This window comes from Uranotaenia lowii, chromosome 2 (genome assembly GCF_029784155.1).
Source record: "Uranotaenia lowii strain MFRU-FL chromosome 2, ASM2978415v1, whole genome shotgun sequence".
Classification (NCBI taxonomy): Eukaryota; Metazoa; Arthropoda; class Insecta; order Diptera; family Culicidae; genus Uranotaenia; species Uranotaenia lowii.
The window spans coordinates 302,529,326-302,543,789 of NC_073692.1; the positions used below are offsets into that span (position 1 = coordinate 302,529,326).

Here is a 14,464-nt window from a genome sequence, read left to right on the forward strand (position 1 = left end):
TGCAAGATTTTTTATTATTCCATCTACCGATTTGATGATTTGAACAAGAAATTGACAAAGTTTGCGATGTTACACTAATTAAAGAAATTTTTGATTGTATTCGAACTTAATTTTACATTTTTTTTTCTGTCCCTAAATCTGATATAATTAGAAAAATACAAATGTGTTGCATACATTAAGGGGTAAAAACTGCATGTGAGACATAAGGCATTGGGTGACTGTACAAAATCTGAAGAAGAAAGATACAAACTTTGATTTCTTTAATAAACAAATAATCGATTCACTTGCAACTAAGTTTATCCACTTTTTAATCCAAACACCCTTCATTCAGCAAAACCCTTGTTTGAGAAATATTGTATTTTAAGATTTTCTGATGCTAACAACAAGTTGACGTTTCATCGGTCCACATGTTAACTAGAATGTGATTACTAAAGTTTCTTAATAGATAGAAAAAAAATCGCTACTAGTCAGTTGATTCGTATCCAAGGGTAGATTGTTTTTGTTTAAGAATCCAAACAACTTTACAGATTTTAAATAAAAAAATAAGGACGTTAGTCAAATGTAATATGTAGAATTTTTAAAACCCAAAGTTTCAGCTCAATTCGATTTTATTTAGGGGTGCCTCAAAGCGCTCAAAGTTTTGATTTTTGACCCTAGGAAATCATCAAAAGGAAATTGTAAAAATGAAAATTTTAATTTTTCATGCCAAATGATTTATCAAAACACAATTCATGTGTATGAATGAATACTTCAATTCATGTGCATGATTTTTTTTTTATTTACAAATGGTTTCATTAACTATATGCATGATTGACTTCCATATTTTTTAAAACTGCGAGTAGTGAAAAAAGCTTTATCATTTGCGATTTCGGATCGACACACTTCTTTGTTTATTTTAAAGTACACTTATAAAATGTACGAAAGAATGTAATCTACAGTAGGAAAGACAGTTTAAAAAAGTCTTGAAAACTTCCGTATAGAAAACTGACAAGTTTTTCAAATATTTGTATGAACGATCTGATCAGTAGAATACTACTGTGTAGGTAGAAAGGTTTTACATTAAGAATCATACAACTAATTAAAGTGTTGCCGCATAGTTTAAAAAAAGAAATTTTTCATAATAACATAGAAACGCAGCAAAAAAAGCTAGTCATGTTAGACTAGCTTTCTAGCTACTAGGTATACTAGAAAAAAAGGTTCCAAAATAGCAGAAAAACTTTACCAGAGAGAATGGCCAAAAATGGCAGTCAGTCTGTTGGATGAACACTTGCCATAACTTCGAGCTCTTGAGTTAACTCAAGCAGTTTTAAACGTCTGGATTTCCAATGTAAAAAATATAAAACTCAGGATTATAGAAAAGGAAATAGAAAAAAAAATTAGTTTCAGATTGATGGAGATAAATTTTTTGATAATTTAAGTAATGACCAAGGTTGCCAAAAAAAAAAATCTGTGTTTTTTTCCTTTTAATTTAATTGAAATTTCATGATAAATTGAGACTATTTAACATTTTAGTTGTAAAAAATCGATTACATCACCAATCTTATCATACTTTTGAAATTGAAAATAAGAAATCTAAATTAAAAAAAATGCATTTGTTTCGGGTTCAAAATTAAATGCATTGTCAGAAAAACACATTATATTGATACATAAGTTTATGCAAAATAAAATTTTGATTAAAGGGCGCAAACGGGATTCGTCCATATTTTTTTTACATATTTTCAAGATTTTGTAAGGATTAGTCACTCAAATCATGAACAGGATTTTGCTAACCCAGAAAAATTTGTAAAAAAATGTGTTACCAACTTTTTTCTATGATATTTTGCGCAACCAATGCATGCAAAAAATACAAAATTACGTTAATCGTTTTGAATATTCATTAGTTCTCCTTCTTAAGAAGCTGTTCGTTTTAAATCTTAACTTTCAAAAACAACTTTAAATCATCAAAATGGAATTGGTAAAAATTTTCATAATGAAGCTTCAAGAAACAAAATTCAGAAATAACTTTCATAGATGTTCAAAATCTTTGATTTAGTCAACATTCGAGAAGATTTGGTTTTTTTTTATTTGAGCATGGAATGAGTGCTTTTAAAGAAACCTTATGAAAGAAAATAAAAAATATTCTCAAATCAATTAAGTTCAACCAAATCAATTCTTGAGCGAATTCAAATATTTCTACAATCAATGGAAAAAAAAAATCAAATTTTTCAAAAGAGAAAGATATATATAAAAATTTTGCTTTTCAAGTCTGATTCATGTCAATGCATATGGTAGATTCCAGTTCGAATATTGACAATCTAAAAAACTGTAATTTGAAAAAAATCAATACACCGAAATAAACAGAAATTCTTTGCCATTTTTTTCACGTGAAGATTACATGTTTCTATATCGGCAAATGTTTTAAATTTGACATCAGTTTCAAAACTTGAAGTCTTAATCCTCTTGAATCCTTGAACGAAACAAACATTCAGGATGGTTCCTTAATTTCTATTTTTCCAAATTCTGGAAATCATCTTTAAAATTCATGTATCAAATTTAGTATAGAATGCAAAACGATACTTAAACCAGGATTTCAAAACATTATCTAATCATTGAACAATTTCCAATGAAGCTTCGAATTCCAAATCAAAAATCTTAAACCAGATACAGAATCCACAATATGAAAACTGAATACAATTATGATTTTGACAGTATGGAACCAGAATTTCCGGAATGAATTTAATCTCATTCATAATTAAATACAAAAAAATGAATTTCAATCAACAAATGAGAAAATTTGAGAATTCTAAACCGGGGACTTGTTTTTAAGATTTAGGCATCAGTTTTAAGTCAAGTTTGTTACTCTTGAATAACCTTAGTCAATCATCAAAATGAGGACTTTGTAGCCTGTGCCCGAAGCTGACAGAAGTTTTATAATTTGGAGCTGAATTTTGTTTATTGAAATATTTGTGAAAAGCTGTGAATCTTTTTCAAAAAAGTTAATCTTGGGACGCCCTTCAACCGACCATCAACTGCAATGAAGCCGTATTTGATACGAGGATGAACAAAATGAATCAGGCAGCTAAGTACAATTTTATTATACAAAACATTAAATGAGAAGCTACCTACCATCAGATTGTTACCGCGAAGAGGCGAGCTTTTGAAAATCTAAGCCAATTTCAATTTTGAAAAACTTTCGTCGTAAAACTTCGATAAGTTCGTCGATATATTTTAGACAGTTATTTTATTGTGAGATTTCTATTTACTGTCTTGTTCACCATCGATTGTACCTATAGTTGAAGATTCATCCATATGATTTCATGTTTATGTTTATAAGTAGGTAAAAAGTTTAGCTTTCGTTCCAGTCTTCGGAGGCTTTTAGGAATTGAAATCAAAGCTCATCCAAAAATCACCTAAAAGCCCATTTAATTGAAAACCCTCCACTTGTATCGACAAGAGGTAACATCGGTCGTATCAGGGTTCATTAATGCCAAATTATACGAAATCTAAGTCCATGTTTTTGTCTACTTCTATAATTTTTGCTCACGCTCCACGATAAATGGCTGACCTTCGACCAGACCGAACTTAGCGCCATTAGAAAATTTAAAAACAACAGAAAATAAATCTTGAGTTATTCATATCCTAGATCCCAAAACCGAATAAAAATGAAGTTCTTGAATTGAAAACTATTGATTCTAGCTTACAAACATCAAAGATTTTGTTTATTGATGAACATATTTGCACATGAAGTACAAGTGTCTCGAAAAAATGCTGAAGGCGTTCAGTTCGGTCTGGTCGAATCCCGACCAAATATACTTTAATAAGCCTGATCAAGGCCGTATCTTTCACTTGCGTATCTATCGCTAGCGTTTTGTCATATTTCCGGGTTTTTCACCCTATTTTTTCAGTTTTTATTTACACAATTAAAATTTTTGATTGAGATTTTTTTTTTCAAATGAGATAAAGATTCTTAGACTGGGCAAAACAAAACTTGAGAAAATTATTTAATTTCAAATTATGTGGCCTTAGTTTAGCAAACAAGGCTTGTGATTGCAAAATGGATAAAATTTAAAAAATATTTAAATTGATTTAAATTTTAATTTTAAATCGAGCTCAAGTATTGACAACAAAAGTCAGATTTCTATCTTGACTAAAGTATATAAAAAGATCAATGCTTTAAGTAAAAATGCCTCTTTAGAGATATCATTTGGTTAAAATTGGATAGTTTTCACTTCAATAACATAGCTGAGATTTATTTTAATTGATTTAGAGGCCAACAATAGAAAAAATTATAACATAAGATCACAACACAGTCAAAAGTGTCTCCATGATCATATCCTTTAACCCATATTCCCAAAAAAAAATTGTTTTGCTAGGATGCAGAGGTGACCTCGGTCCTAAAGCATGATTCATTCATTTATTAAAAAAAAACCTCGCTTGTTTTCTTAGACCCTGATGGGGTAGGTTTGACCCCCTTATACCCCCTCTGTTCCTACGGCCATGATTTTTAAGATTTAAGACCTGGAATTGGAGTTTGAAGATGTTGAGAATGAAGATTTTGAATTACGAAATAAGTAATCTTCAAGCCTGATTTACACAGCAAAAAAAATGTAACGATGGACGATGTAATTTCTGGAGACGTTGTAGTATTCGGGCTTTTGTTGAAATAATACATCTAAACGATGTACACAATGAAAATACGTCGTGTGGTGTAATATCAAAACATTCAGTGTGATATCGCAATAAGTAGTCAATGTTTTCTTCAATTGATGTTCAAATTTCTTTCATTTCACAAAGTCAGAAACGGATTACGGAACCCGGCTGTATTTGTTTGGCGTGTAAGTACTAGCAAAATTAGGGGAGAGTGGGGATACTTGATCCCCTTTTCTTATTTTCACCATATCTTTTTGGAAAAATTTAGTAAATCGCCGTCTTTGACATTTTCTGACAGCTTGTAACTTCAAGTTTCTATGCTCCAAAAATTAGAACGATATTTGAACCCGTTGATGAACTAGACGCATTTTCGTGGGAGTAAAAAAATTGCGATTTTTCTGAAGTTAGGGGAGACTTGATCCCCTATTGAAGGAGACTTGATAATTTATTCAGGAAGCCCTAATCCTTGTATCAAAACCAAACAAAACCCCAAGATAGAATGTTAATTGACTATTTTGGTCATGTTTGTTCTCATTTCACAATTTATAGCAGACATAAGAAGAAAATTCTATAACTTTGTCTCAACGTTAATTACATTGCATACTTAAAGGCGCTATTTTTTATAATTAAGAGAAAATTAATTATTTTTGCTCTTTTCTTCAGACAATTGTTTGATAAATATTAGTTTTTGGATTAATGTTAGTAATTTCGTAATCAGCAATCATAACGATCAATTCAGAAGAAGAATATGCCGTTTGGAAGGGGGATCAATTGTACCCAACTCTAGGGGATCAATTGTACCCATAATCAACATTTTAGATAACTTTTTCTGAAAAAAGTTGAGAGTTTTCCATTGCTTTGAAAATATGGCATTATGAAGTTCATTTTACGCTCGAACGATTGATGGATTGGAACAAATATTTTTTTCATAATTTTCTCATGTAAGGAACATTTTAAAGTGATGCAAAAAGATCTTCAAGTTACATTTTGTGAAATTTTTCAAACAAAGTTCAATTACTCATACAATTATTATGTTAAAAAAATTTAAACTACAAGGATTGTTATTTTGCTCATTTTGGCACATTTTTCTAGAACATTTGATCTTTGTAAGACATTCCAGTTTCGAGATATAGCTAAGGAATCAAGTATCCCCAGGGATCAAGTATCCTCATTCTCCCCTAAATAAAAATGTAAGCAGACCTATAGCTTTGAATATAATTTCCTAATTTTTCATTTTTAAGGAAATTTGGTTGCACATATCAGATGGTTTCAAACAGCCGGATACATGCTGACGATGTAATATTAAGTAACATTTGCGATTCAAGTTATGTGCAGGCATTTGATGTAATTTCACAATACTTTTTTTTTGCTGTGTATGATTTAAAAGTTTACCTTAAAGCAGTTCGTGTCTTAAACAATCATTGGGAATGAGAAGATACTTTTAACATTTATCTGTTTTAGTTTATGCTGATCATTTAACTTTTGATGATTTTATTTAACGACTGGTTATTTCAACTAATATTCGAAAAGAAAGTATGAAGAACTTCTTGGCTGAATGAATCAACGAATGAAAGTTGTCGATGACTTCCTTTCGATTCAGCCACAGTTCTTAAAAAACCCGATTTAATACACTTAACAGTGGATTAGAGCCTTTCTCACAGATTTAAAAATAAATTCTCGCGTGAGCTTTCATTACGGCGTGTGAAACATCTTGAGAATTCACAGAAAACTGCTGCATAAGTTATCACAACAACTTTAAAATTTGTATTTCACATATAGAATATGTTTTCCAGACTACAAATATCCTAAATTGAAAGAAGTTGTGACAAGTTTATTTCAGTTTTTGTATTTTTCCTAATAAATCTGCTAGTTTATATTTTGTTTCATACGACGTAATGAAAGCTCACGCGAGATTTATTATAATAAAAATAAATTAAATGATGTTTCCAATTCTCATAATTACACATTTTAAGCTATGATGGTACTGTAAAAATGCAGTGTTTTCGATAATCAACGATCAATAAAGTGAGCATTATATATGGAGCAAAAGTGTTTGATTTTATAATAGGTTATGAAAATTAACATTTTTTATCATCTCAAACATATTTTTCTCGATTCTAGCCAACTGCTGGACTCGTGCTTGTGTATTGTTACGCGGATATAATTCTTAGCAGCTCTCACGCAAGCGGAAATCCGTTGGCGAGCCACACTCAACAACAAAGTCATTCACGCTTGTTCTGACTGCACAGTCGACAGCCGCATCAAAAAGAGTCTCGACAGCATAAACCAATATTCCTAGCAACCATATATTCGATAACTGGGGAGGGGAAGAGCTGTGGTATTTAGCGAATGAATAGAAGACCAAGGGATTATCGTGTCTATTCACAATATGACAACATGTTGCAAAAGTGATCGCTGTACAGTGTCAGTTTACTGCCCGCAACATTGCCGACTTAGGCCGGTACTAACGGTGTATCCAAAACACAATTTTGGAACCATCCTAAAACAGTCCGTCTGGTCTGTTTGGGTAACATTGGATGAGATATAATTATTGCTTTTTGAGATAATTATTATTAAATATTTTTTCCCACTACAACCAGCCTATACAAAACATAAATTAAGAAAAGATGTTAACAAAAAAAAACATGTCATGAGTAAAAATTATGTCACACTATTCTTCACTTGATATAATGAAATAAATAGCTTTTCATTTAGGCTCAACGAATTAGTGAGTTCAATCAGCAATTTTGAAAGCAAACCTTATATGAATATAAGAAAGGGGAAACAACAGAATCCTTATAAATAAACGTAAAATCCCTTTTGCAGATTTCATAAAAAAAATTAAAATAAAATCTCAATCATATTTTTTCTCAGAAGTCAAAATTATTCGCGGTCTTCGGGAAATTTGATCATTGAGTTTGAACATTTATTTATAAAAAAAAAATGGCAATGTATATAACAAATAGCTTTGCCAAACAACTGAAAATTTCGTTTAAAGAATTTTCACCTATTTTCAAAAGGTATCTCGAAACAAGGACTGATAGGAAAAATAAAACTTAATGGATATTTGTGATCAGCACCCCAGAATTAGTCAAATAGGCTCTCATATATGATTTAATTTTTAATTACTGGTATTATTATGAAACAACATTTTAAATGCCTAATATCCTGGTAGAATAGTTGAAATCATGATTCTGCCAAAAACAATGTTCGTAGAATAAATTTGAAGACTATCTAAGCGTGAAACTCAAAACATATGCAATTATCTAATAAAATGGGATTATTCCTCTCAATTATTGAGTGTCTGCAAAGGAAGTGTATCCGTTTTAAATTTAGAATCACATAGTTGGGAAGAGCGTGTTTTAGCCGATTCAAAAATTTAAAAATGTGCTTAACTGTTATACCTAAAACCAATATTTACGGCAGTATCGTTTCAGTTGTCCTTACGTTGCATGAGAATTTGATATCTGTGTGTAACATTAGCTTCGTTCAACCGTTGGTAAAAATCGGTTTCAACTGGTTTCTGTCAACTGATAGATGTTCAACGAGCCAATGTTTTGGTCGAAACTGGTCAGGTCGTTGTTCAATGAAACAAGTTGAAACTAATCGAAACCAATCCAGCTCGGCAGCAGGATTAGTTTTTTTTTTTGTAATTTCTTATTTGAAACGGCTCATACCTTGAGGCTTTAAGGAGCCAAATTCGTTTTAGGATTAGTTTCGACTTGGTAGAAATCGGTCGAAGTCAATTGGAAAGAGTCAATTTTATATCGATGGGCTGACGTTAAATCAATAAAGCACAATTACAATTACAAGAGACAGGTGATCAACTGTCAATCAATTTCTACATGTTTCGACCCGTTTCGACTAAACTTCATTGAACAGACATATTATAAATGCATACAAATGTTCATCTTAATTGAATCGTGGACACACAATGTTCAGCCCTGTTAACACAATTGTTGGCTCATGTTTAAAACTAATGTTTTTTTGCATTTATGTGACTCAGCGTGTAATGGTAAAAGTAAACAAATTTGTTTTTGTTTGTTATCTTTTCCGAGTTCGGTATTTTTTTTTTATTTGCTTGACCATTATGGCCCATCTTAGCCGACTTTTCATCAAAATTACTGTCACTACCAGCCTATAACAACCTTCATTGAAAACAAAGGCTCAGGTAATTACCGCTTATTTATAAAAAAAATAACTATTATCACGGGCAGGCTAATTACTATATCATTCGGTAGGACTATTTTATTCACCCATAACAACGCTTTACAAATCAACAACCAAGCGACTAAATCCGATTCCATCACGAATAACGATTCAACAAAATGTACCCGAAAACATCCAATACTGGACCAAGAAAAGTGAAAAATATGAAAGTACATCAACAGCAAAATCAACTCACTCAGGCGACTGTAAATACATTCAAACAGCCAGACCTTGTGAGGGAATTCCTGCTAATAACAGTTCTTGGTTTCGAAACTCTTCTGTTCCTCAACGAAGTTCGCGCTCCATTTATTCTGAAAACCGTTATGCGACCACCATAGCCAGCACAGCGCAATATTTCCTTGGTACAACTCAACCAACTTGTGGCCATAAACTCATCCCAGGACTGCCGCCATAAACCCAACTGTGACTTGGAAAATTTGGAGTACGTTTCACGGAATCTCCAATATCTTCAACACAATTTTCTGGATGCGCCAACATAGGACGAAAACAGGTGAAGTGAATTGTTTTACGCTGAAGTTGTCCATTCCAAACGCCTAATTATATCTATTTTCCAACAGCCCATGCAAAACATTTAACTTGGAAAATCTTGTTTGTCGTTTTCCACTGGACTTACTGTTTCTCCGGAGAGATCAACTGGACACCTATAAAAATATTAACATCAAGTCAAGTTAATCATTCCACATTCAACCTTTTCATTACCAGTTGTGCAACCTTAATGCCCGATTGCTTGGGACCGCTCAAATAAGTTTTGTGTGCCGAACCGTACCACATATGGATGACTCTGGTAAGCTATGTCATGTCGTAACTAAAAATCCAGCAAAGGGTTTCCTCATTTTGACATTTGCTGGGCATTTCAGGACTGGATTTAATTCGAAAATTCGATGAATGGAACCCAAACTTTCTTAAATTAAACTTCTTGTCACCTCAAGTCTACCAAACAAAAAGGTGGAACCAAAACGAAAGTACAACTCAATACCACATTCAAATCAAGAAGCTGCAATAAATTATAATGAGGACTCCATTGACCGATGAACCTGAGACGTTTTGTTCCAAAAGGAGACTCTTCAGCTAAGCGCGTCTCATAGGTCTTGCAGAGCCAGGATTCGGGAGTTTCAGACTGTATGTGTGGAAGATAGCTCTGCTACTAGTATTGCAATCAGTTCCAAAGGATTACTCAATGAACCACCGGGAACAAAAGAATGTCTATAACGATTTGAACGAATTAATTCATGTCGTTGGTGTCAATTTTGTCTTATTGGTGGGATTGCTTTTGAATCTAGACGCAATTATGGACAAGCCGTAATGTCCTACAAATTCAACTGCATCTTACAGCTATATACAATCAGACTCTGTCAGCGCTAACCCTGACCCACACGCCGGAACATTTTCGTAGGTTGCTCGACGGAAAAGAAAGACTCATAAAACATTTTTTATTTCAACAACAAACTAGTTGGCGACGTATAAATAAAATTTTCGATACACCATTACACAAACTGTAGCAAGATGATCACTTGTAACCAACTGCCACACATACCGAAGGTTTGCTACTTGGATGGCCATTTACTTGTCCAAGTTAGATATCAGTGGATTCTTGCATGTTTCGAGCCTGGACAAGAACTGCATGGCTCTTTTATTGTTGCAGTCGATCGATCGAAATGTTTTCTTCGTGCTAAAGTGACCAAGCAAGAGGTAATGGAAATATTCTTTAGATTATCCAGATGATACAATCAGCTTAAAGTAACACCTCTTTTTCTCTTTCACCAGAAAATTAACTGTACTAAGTATCTGTACTAAGTACATCTAAGGTGTGCTGAACATGAAAGGCATTAATATGAAGAACGCATTAATATGAAGAGTTTCACCTATACAAAAGCAATTCAAACGATTTGTTACTGCGTTCGAAAATGACCACCACCGGCAGAGCATCGGTTAAAAAGGATCGAGAGTACCTATCCCGAATCGCATCATCGCCTCTACAAGTTAGTCCGTCAAACTGATGTATAGATGTAGCAAAAACATTGTGCTGGCACGGCAAGACAAAAGGTTTGTTGACAATCCTTTTCAAAAACTTCAACGTTTGAATTTTATTCAAAGGCAAATTGATGTAAACATTATTTCCCTTCGTTTACGATTCTAATGTAAGAAAACTTACTTGGTGGACGAAAATGACGTTGTTGTTAAATTGTTCCTTATTTGATAAATTGAAAACCGTTTCAAATAAACGAACTACAAAAAAATAAAAATAAATTAAATTGAAAACGAAAGTACTTTGCATTGAAAACTGGGTTTCCTGTCAATTACTTGAAGAAAAAATAATTAGAACAAAAAAAAAACAAATATTGATTGATCGGTAAAATTGAAAGCGTATAAACTTATGTAGAATTGTGATAAAAGGTCGATTATTATAATTGATTCCACTCCACAGTCATTTTTGGTCTTCACACAATAAAAAGATAAAATAAGTTTGAAGTTGAGTCAGAATACTCTATTTTATAAAATTCAATTTTAAAACCGTTTCAAGGAAATAAATTATACTCGCAAAAAATTGTTTACTGCAAATAGAATTAATCATCTTAAACAAGCCCTCGTTGAAACCCTGTTCAGTCCAGATGGTTGTATAAGATACTTTTAATCTTCTCTTCAGAACCTCCTGTAGATGGCCTTTTAACAATTTTAAGTGTTATATGTAGATGTTTTAAATTAAAACCAGTGTAGAGAATAATGGTAGTGTGATGCTAATTAAATTAAATATTTTACATACTCAAAAGGATGAAGGCAACGGTTTATTCAAAAAAGTATTATTCAGGGAACGGGATTGTATGACTTTCAGCGTAACGCTTCTAGTTGACAGCAATTCGAGTCAATGCCAGCAAAAGAGAATATCTCGATTAAGCATGAAGATGTGTGAGTCATATGACGATGTTCTCGGATAAAAAAATAATAGAAGAGAACGAGAGGATTCTCCCGTTCTCTTCTATTATTTTTTTTATCCGAGAACATCGTCATATGACTCACACATCTTCATGCTTAATCGAGATATTCTCTTTTGCTGGCATTGACTCGAATTGCTGTCAAATAGAAGCGTTACGCTGAAAGTCATACAATCCCGTTCCCTGAATAATACTTTTTTGAATAAACCGTTGCCTTCATCCTTTTGAGTATGTAAAATATTTAATTTAATTAGCATCACACTACCATTATTCTCTACAACCAGGTGACCTGATTTTTCAGGACTTGAAATTTTCAATTTAGTAAATGGTATGTCGTGCTGGTCTCAACGCATAAGTATATCGATCATAAAAAAAAACATACCGATCAAAAACAATTAAAAAGACGAATATAAAATTAAAGTCAACTTTTTTAACCATTTTATAATTTTTACATGAGAACTACCATCATCCTGTGCTAGATTTGGACTACATGTTCGAAATCTACCTTTTTCTAAAAGCTATCGATCTTCGTCTATAATTTCTTTTTTATTTTCATATTTCCCTTTCTATCTTCCTTTCTCCTCTCACAAAGTGTTAAGTTAAGAAAACAATTGTAAACAACAAAATCGATTTTGGCTCCTTAAAGCCTAAAGGTATGAGCCGTTTCAAATAAAGAATTGTTAAAAAAAAAAACTACCATCATGATTGCAGTTTTGCCAAAAATTCATTCAAAAGCAACAATATTAAATTATTAATTAAGCAACCATATAAAATGGTAAATGAAAATGAGCGTGTGAAGAAATTGATATGGTGTGCTTCGTTCTCCCACACGCGCCCCTTCGTCGTTTTGTCCTTCTCAGAGCAACCTGAATATAATGTTGGGCGAATCTCGAAGTAACAATCACTTTCGTACCATGCAGTGTGGGCATGACGTACTCATCAACGACTTCATTAATTTCGGGGTCGTACCCCTTGATGAAAACCATGTTCATGATTATAATTCGGAGCTTCGGTTCCGAAAATTTTTGTAATGGTTCGGTTTTTCAAACTGAACCATGAAAATGTAAAATTCAATCATTGATCGAAAGAATTTGACCTGACGTTTTTCTCCCACACGGTTTCTGTCACGATGACATCAAACCTGAGTGGGAGTGAAGCCTGTCTGTTCTCCCTTCCACACATCGACAGATCCATACATTTAGATAGCATGCGCGTATCTATGACGTCACGTATAATTTGACGTCATAGACACGATAATCTTGATTTTAGTGATTGCTGGTTGTGGCTAGCAAGCCAAATTGACACGTTTTTTGGAGTGATGATTTGATGATAATTACTATGAAAATTTTTTTTTCAAACTATTTTGTTTTTTTTCTTTCTTTTATAGGTTGAAGAAGAAAAAAAATCAAATTTTTCAAGATAAAAATCATTTTTATTGTACTGCTCAGTTTCACAAAAACGTCGAGAACAAAGTTAACAAAAATTCACACAAATACACACAAATACACAGACATCATCAGAACTCATCGAGCTGATTCGATAGGTACCTATAAAGGTATATCTAAGACCCATAATTAATGATCTCCCAAATCGACCGATAACTATACCTTTCTGTAAGAAAGGCAAAAAGCAAGTACTAGATTTTTCCGATTGTCAATTTCTATTACAATAACTATCAACAATTTGAGACTTAATTACTTAAAAATAAGATTTGAAAAAAAAAACGTAATACAATTTATGACCCGCAAAAGTTTGTACTACGGTATACTTATAGTGGAAGTAAAAGGTTACTGATTGAAGAAGTTGTATCATTTTGAAGAGAAAGTGTCAAAAATAATCAGCTAGCACTCTTTTCTTAAAAATGACACAACTTCTTCAACAAATAACCTTTTTCACCCACAGTAGATTTTCTTGATCCCATAGTAACTTTTTCTTGACTTGTCAAAATCTATCGTAGATTACTCATTTGTATACATCGGAAAGCCAATTTGCCCTTTCTTCTTTGAAAAATCGAAGAAAATTTTTAATATTCATAATGAAGTACAGTTACTTAGGTAATTTTAACTGAGAAGTAAACATTTTCAAAACTTGTTAATGGTGCTGATTTCAAGCAGTTTTGATATTTTCTATGGATTGATTACACGGCCTCCACAATCAGTGGGTATAGGTGCTTAAAAACCGCTCTCGATAAAACATGGTTAAAAGTTTACATATAGCTTGTTTTTTCATATATTTTTCAAAAAGTTGCGATTAATCCAATTCTAAAAAGTCGAAACTTCAAGATTATTAATTTATAATTTATATATTTTTTAATATCAATTTAAGATAAGGGAATAAACCATGTTGAGCCCTTATTTATAAAAAAAAAAAATATACCTGACAATTCAAATACCATAGTTAGGTAGGAATCTTCTTAGATTTTCTTAAAATTGTTTTAAGAACATCAAAATAAAAAAAGCCAATGATCAAAAATTAAAATTGATGAATTTTCTAAACTCTTGAATGCCCTTAAGATCATCGAAATAGATTATGAGCGCTATCGCGTCAACATTTCTAGGGAACTGTTTACTGCTTCCGACCCAAGATGCTCAATCGCTTTCAATTGATCATATCATCAGACCGATTGATGTAAGCAAGTAAAGATATGAATCACCCCGACCCTCAACCTCGCGATG

At 32.4% G+C, this 14,464-nt stretch overlaps 1 long non-coding RNA gene across 1 annotated transcript; it reads left to right on the forward strand.

Moving 5' to 3' along the window:
- The first annotated feature begins 8,676 nt into the window (after positions 1 to 8,676).
- Positions 8,677 to 11,013, forward strand: LOC129749588 (uncharacterized). The gene is made up of 5 exons (XR_008738095.1): positions 8,677 to 8,800; positions 8,871 to 9,349; positions 9,417 to 9,643; positions 9,717 to 10,548; positions 10,624 to 11,013. It is a non-coding gene; the product is annotated as an uncharacterized LOC129749588 (long non-coding RNA).
- Positions 11,014 to 14,464: the final 3,451 nt, after the last annotated feature.